Here is a 7,364-nt window from a genome sequence, read left to right as displayed (position 1 = left end):
GATTATCTGGAGGCACATTGCTATATATAGCCCCCTCCGGGGAGAGTAGAGAGAGCAGCCTGAGAGGCAACGACCAAGAAGGAAAGAGCCTCTCCGGCGAAGCTTCTCGAAGATGTCTTAGATGGCTGGCCGTCTTAGACATCTTCGAAAGCTTTGCCCGAGTAACTCTTCCTGCAAGTCCCGCTCGGAAGCTGCTAGTATACACCCAACAACCAGTAGCTCAGGGTAAGGAGGGCTTTCCGGGAGCTTTTCGAAGGAAAGAGCCTCTCCGGCGAAGCTTCTCGAAGATGTCTTAGATGGCTGGCCGTCTTAGACATCTTCGGAAGCTTTGCCCGAGTAACTCTTCCCGCAAGTCCCGCTCGGAAGCTGCTAGTATACACCCAACAACCAGTAGCTCAGGGTAAGGAGGGCTTCCAGGAGCTTTTCGAAGGAAAGATCCTCTCCGGCGAAGCTTCTCGAAGATGTCTTAGATGGCTAGCCGTCTTAGACATCTTCGGAAGCTTTGCCCGAGTAACTCTTCCCGCAAGTCCCGCTCAGAAGCTACTAGTATATATACACCCAACAACCAGTACCTTAGGGTAATTAAAGAGGGCTTCCGGGAGCTTCTCGAAGGAAAGAGCATTTAGTTCAAACGACCAATGTTACTGATACATATCACAACAAACGCTTCACAATATGAGCTCATCAAGGTACGGGATAATAATTAATACATTATGATCGCTTCGACCGTAACCATGGAGTATCTTCAGCATTTAACGCGATGGTTGGATCAATGTTCACTCGAAGGGCAGAATTTCAGCAAACTTATTATAATCTTCCGACATGTCCGTCTTGTCCTCGACTCCCACGATGGTTCTTTTCCCCGAAAGAACTATGTGACGCTTTGGCTCATCGGATGAGCTCGTTTCCTTATGTTTTCTTTTCTTCGGTCCGGAGGACATGTCCTTCACATAGAAAACCCGAGCCACATCATTGGCTAGGACGAATGGTTCGTCTCCGTAACCAAGATTGTTGAGATCCACTCGTTGTTATTCCGTACGACCTGGTCTACCTTTACCCCTTTTCCATCAAGCTTGAACCATTTGCACCGAAACAAAGGGATCTTAAAAGAAGGTCCATAGTCAAGTTCCCATATCTCCTCTATGTAACCATAATATGTGTCCTTTTCCCCACTGTTAGTGTTTGTTGCATCAATGCGGACACCAGTGTTTTGGTTGGTGCTCTTTTTATCTTGGGCGAACGTGTAGAAGGTATTTCCATTTATCTCGTACCCCTGGAAAGTCAGCATAGTCGAAGATGGTGACCCGGCCAACAAGTACAATTGATCATCAATGGCGTTGTTATTCATGAGATGTGTTCGAAGCCAACCGCCGAATGTCTGCATATGTTTATGTGTAATCCGAGTCTTCGATCGCCCCGGATATTCGGAGCGTACAATATTCTTGTGATCAGTGATATACGGGGCCACCAAGGTGGAACTTTGTAGAATTGTGTAGTGTGCTTGAGTGAAAGAAATGCCGTCCCTACATATCATTGATTTCCTTCCTAGCGTGCCTTTTCCACTTAGTCGCCCCTCATGTCGCGATTCAGGAACACCAATCGACTTAAGGTCAGGAATCAAGTCAACACCGAACTCGATGACCTCCTCTGTTCCATAGCCCTTGGAGATGCTTCCTTCTGGCCTAGCACGGTTATGAACATATTTCTTTAAGACCCCCATGAACCTCTCGAAGGGGAACATATTGTGTAGAAAGACGAGACCGAGGATGGCAATCTCTTCGACAAGGTGAACCAGGAGATGTGTCATAATATTGAAGAAAGATGGTGGAAACACCAACTCAAAGCTAACAAGGCATTGCACCACATCCTTCTGTAACCTTGGAAGACTAGCTGGATCGATTACCTTCTGAGATATTGCATTAAGGAATGCACATAGCTTCACAATGGGTATTCGAACATTTTCCGGCAGAAGCCCCCTCAGTGCAACCGGAAGCAGCTGCGTCATAATAATGTGGCAGTCATGCGACTTCAGGTTTTGGAATTTTTTCTCCGCCATATTTATAATTCCCTTTATATTTGCTGAGAATCCAGACGGCACCTTGATACTGTAAAGGACTTCAAAAAAGATTTCCTTCTCTGCTTTGGTAAGAGCGTAGCTGCCAGGACTTAAGCGACTCCTCGTATCCGTCTTGTAATCCTGTTCTTGCTTGTTCTTTGGGACTTTCATACGATACTCGGTCCTCCCTTGCTTCCGGTGTATCTTTTGTCTGCCCATACACGCCTAAGAAGCCTAGCAGGTTCACGCAAAGATTCTTCGTCACATGCATCACGTCGATTGAAGAGCGGACCTCTAGGACTTTCCAATAGGGTAGATCCCAAAATATAGATTTTTTATTCCACATGGGTGCGTGTCCGGTAACAACCTCTTTGGGAACAGATTTTTTCTTCGAAGCCTTTTTTTGGGAACAGATTGGCCGCCAGGACCCTTTCCAAATATTACTTTTATGTCCTTGACCATATCAAGTAAAGCATCACCCGTACGGAGTTCGAGCTTCTCCCGTGATCTGCCTCACCTCCGAAATGATTGCCTTTCTTTCCGACGGGGTGCCTCTTTGGAAGAAATCGACGATGCCCCGTGTACACAACCTTCTTACATTTCTTCAAATAAGCACCTTCGGTCTCATCTAAGCAAGTGCGTGCATGCATTGTATCCCTTGTTTGTCCGTCCCGAAAGGTTACTAAGAGCAGGCCAATCATTGATGGTCACGAAAAGCAACGCTCGTAGGTTGAATGACTCCTGTTTGTACTCATCCCATGCAAGAACACCTGGTTTGCTCCACAACCGTAAGAGTTCTTCAAATAATGGCCGTAGGTAAACATCAATGTCGTTGCCGGGTTGCTTTGGGCCTTGGATGGGCATCGGCATCATAATGAACTTCCGCTTCATGCACAACCAAGGCGGAAGGTTATAGATACATAGAGTTACGGGCCAGGTGCTATGACTGCAGCTCTGCTCCCCAAAAGGATTCATTCCATCTGTACTTAGACCAAACCTTAAGTTCCTCGCGTCATCTGCAAAGTCCGGGAACTCTCTATCGATTTTCCTCCACTGCGACCCATCGCAACAACCTGGCATGCTCTTTATTTCTGAACAGACGTTTCAACCGTGGTATTATAGGAGCATACCACATAACCTTGGCAGGAACCCTCTTCCTAGGGGGCTCGCCCTCAACATCACCAGGGTCATCTCGCCTGATCTTATATCGTAGTGCATTGCATACCGGACATTTTTCCAAATTTTCGTACTCAACGCGGTAGAGGATGCAGTCATTAATGCATGCATGTATCTTCAGCACCTCTAATCCTAGAGGGCGAGAGAACCTTCTTTGCTTCGTACGTATCGTCGGGCAATTCGTTATCCTTTGGAAACCTCCTCTTCATTATTTTCAGTAACTTCTCAAATGGCTTGTCACATATACCAGCCTCTCGCCTTCCATTGCAGCAACTCCGAGTGTGGCACCGAGCTTTGTGTTGCCATCTTCACAATTTGGGTATAACTTCTTTTTGTGATCATCTAACATGCCCTTTAACTTTCGCTTCTCGTTTTCGGTTCGCATCTCTGTGTGCATCGGCGATGGCCCGACGAAGATCATCATCAACGGGCTCATCCGATGCCTCTTCATCTTGATCACCTCCACCTGCCTCCTCATCTTCATCATGCCCTATTGCGGTATCACCGTAGTTAGGGTACATATCATCATCCTCTTCTTCTTCGTCGTCGTCTTCCATCATAACCCCTCTTTCTCCATGCTTGGTCCAACAATTATAGCTGGGCATGAAACCTTTCCAAAGCAGGTGGGAGTGAATGACTTGCCATTCGGGGTATTGCTTTAAGTTCCGGCAATCAACACATGGACAACATATATAACCATCCGCCCGTGGGTTTTCCTCAGCCACACGGAAAAATTCTTTCGGGCCCGAAGTGAACTCGGGCGGACGTCGGTCAACGTACATCCATTGCCGCCGGTTCATCTACATCAAATAATTAAGTTTATCAAAAAACCATTACAAAACATCATAATATATATATATAGTGGATATTAGCACCGTACAAATGAAAGGATAAAGTTGTTTAACCTTGATTGAGGAGGGAAAGAAAGAGGAGAAAGCTTAAGTGTCGCTCCGGCACCTCATCTCATTTTTGTTTTGTGTAAAATCAAGCGGCATCATTCTCTCAGACATTTCATCGAGCACCTTGTGTGCATGCCAAAGAAATGCAAGGTAGCACTCAACACACACACCTTTCTCCTAGAAAAAGTGAAGTTGTGAATTGGCTGGTTGGAGGTGAGCTGATATAGGGCTGGGGATCTTTTGCACCGGTTCGTGTTACGAACCGGTGCAAATGAGCTATCTTTTGCACCGGTTCGTAACACCAACCGGTGCAAAAGGTTCCTCGGCTGACACGTGCCTGGCGACAAACCTTTTGCACCGGTTTGTGTTACGAACCGGTGCAAAAGATAGCTCATTTGCACCGGTTTGTAACACGAACCGGTGCAAAAGGTCCCTCGGCGGCTGCTCCCCACGAACCGGTGCTAATGACCCCCTTTAGCACCGGTTCGTGCCAAATCCGGTGCAAAAGCCATCTGGGGCAAAAAACGAAAGCCCTTGTTTCTACTAGTGAAGAAGCCTTTTGCTTTTATTATTAGAGCATGTCTAACAGGCCCCTTATTTCTCTGCCCCGTATAACGCGAGTTTTTCGCCCCGTATCCCAAAAGTGCGTCTTGCTGAACCATTCCGTCTAGCAGACCCCGTATTTCGCCCTGTATTTTTAAAAATTAAAACCCCAGGAAAATGAAACCATAGTTCATCTTCATTGATCATACACCGGATCATACATATACATAGCGATCCTAGCTACTCGAGGATGATGTATGGCACGAAAGGCCCGCTGGCGGCAGCCTCCTCCTCCGCCCTGGCGGCAGCCTCCTCCTCCGCCCTGGCGGCAGCCTCCTTCGCCTGGAATTCAGCCACGGCGGCGATGGTCGCCGCCTCTTCGTCTGCCTCCGCCCGCGCCTTCTCGGCGGCCTCCACCTCGGACTCGGCCAACGCCCGCAATAATGCCGCGTCCTCCTCGCCGGCCTCCGCTTCCTCCTCGCCTCCACCTCCTCCGCCGCTGGTGCTGCCGATGCGCGCCGCCCATGCCGCCTTCGCCGCGCGATCACGCTCCCACTCAGCGCGCCACGCGTCGAAGTCGGCGCCGCTCATCGGCTTGAGCGGCGGATCTTGTCGGTACCACCGCCCACCGGCGGCGAAGTCCCGGAGCGACTCCGGCATGTAGTACGCGCCGCCGTACTTGCAGGCCGCACGGCGGCTACCCGCGGCGGAGCGCTTGCATTTCAAGCGCCACGCGTCCTCCACGTTGTCCGGCGAGCAGGATCGCTTCGATCCGCTCGCCGGAGAGGCGCTACTGCGGCGGCGGGCGTCCATGCCGGAGCTGGGGTCGAATGCGGCGCGGGGGAGGAAGGAATTGCTCGCCGGAGCAGGGTGGAGGCGGCGGCGGCGCACGGAGGAGCTAGGGTAGCGATTGAGGGGTTAACCCCTCACTCGCACCTGCGCCCAGTATAAATAGTGGGCGGAGGGGCCGATTTCCTGGGCCCCGTATTCCGCCGAAACGGGGCGGCCCGAATACGGGGCCTGCTAGACGGCCCAAACCGCGCCTGCCCCGTATGTCGCTAGAATTTTACGGGGTGGGCGGGTTATAAGGGGCCTGTTAGACCTGCTCTTAGGTATAGATTTAGATGACACTCCTCCCCACCTTTGCTTTCTCAAGCCATGGCTAACCGAATCCTCGGGTGCCGACCAACAATCACATACCATGGAGGAGTGTCTATTTGTAAATTTATGAAAGTTAATTAATTCGGGGCTCGGAACCCCATTGCCAGCTCTTTTTGCAAAATTATTGGATAAGCGGATGAAGCCACTAGTCCATTGGTGAAAGTTGCCCAACAAGATTGAAAGATAAACTCCACATACTTCCTCATGAGCTATAAAACATTGACACAAATAAGAGGTAATAACTTTTGAATTGTTTAAAGATAGCACTCAAGCAATTTACTTTGGAATGGCGGAGAAATACCGTGTGGTAGGTAGGTATGGTGGACACAGTTGGCATATTTTTTGGCTCAAGGATTTGGATGCACGAGAAGAATCCCTCTCAATACAAGGCTAGGCTAGCAAGGTTGTTTGAAGCAAACTCAAGTATAAAGCGGTGCAGCTAGACTCACATATGAACATATTGTAAGCATTATAAGACTTTAGATCGTCTCCTTGTTGTTCAAACACCTTAACCAGAAAATATCTAGACTTAGAGAGACCAATCATGCAAACCAAATTTTAACAAGCTCTATGTAGTTCTTCATTAATAGGTGCAAAGTATATGATGCAAGAGCTTAAACATGATCTATATGAGCACAACAATTGCCAAGTATCAAGACATTATACCATTTACCACATGAAGCTTTTCCTGTTTCCAACCATATAACAGAACGAAGCAGTTTTCAACCTTCGCCATGAACATTAAAAGTAAAGCTAAGAACACATGTGTTCATATGCAACAGAGGAGCGTGTCTCTCTCCCACACAAGCATGAATTTATTCAAACAAACAAAAACAAACAGACGCTCCAAGTAAAGTACATAAGATGTGACCGAATAAAAATATAGTTTCAATAGAAGAAACCTGATAAGTTGATGAAGAAGGGGATGCCTTGGGCATCCCCAAGCTTAGAAGCTTGAGTCTTCTTGAAATATGCAGGGATGAACCACGGGGGCATCCCCAAGCTTAGGCTTTTCACTCTTCTTGATCATATATCATCCTCCTCTCTTGACCCTTGAAAACTTCCTCCACACCAAACTTAGAGCAAACTCATTAGAGGGTTAGTGCATAATCAAAATTCACATGTTCAGAGGTGACACAATCATTCTTAACACTTCTGGACATTGCACAAAGCTTCTGAAAGTTATGGAACAAATAAACTCATTCAACATAGCAAAAGCGGCAATGTGAAATAAAAGGCAGAATCTGTCAAAAACAGAACAGTCCGTAAAGATAAATTTTGCAGGGGCACTTAACTTCCTCAAACGGAAAAACTCAAAACTAATGAAAGTTGCGTACATATCTGAGGATCACTCACGTAAATTTTCAGATTTTTTTGACTCTTCTACAGAGAGATCTGTGCGAATTCGTGACAGACAGCAATGATGTTTCTGCGCAGCAATCCAAATCTAGCATCAACTTTAACATAGAGACTTTACTTGGCACAAAAACTTGATAAGGAGAGGTTGCTACAGTAGTAAACAACTTCCA

The sequence above is a fragment of the Lolium rigidum genome, chromosome 4, assembly GCF_022539505.1.
Source record: "Lolium rigidum isolate FL_2022 chromosome 4, APGP_CSIRO_Lrig_0.1, whole genome shotgun sequence".
NCBI classification, from domain to species: domain Eukaryota; kingdom Viridiplantae; phylum Streptophyta; class Magnoliopsida; order Poales; family Poaceae; genus Lolium; species Lolium rigidum.
This window is presented reverse-complemented; position numbering follows the sequence as displayed.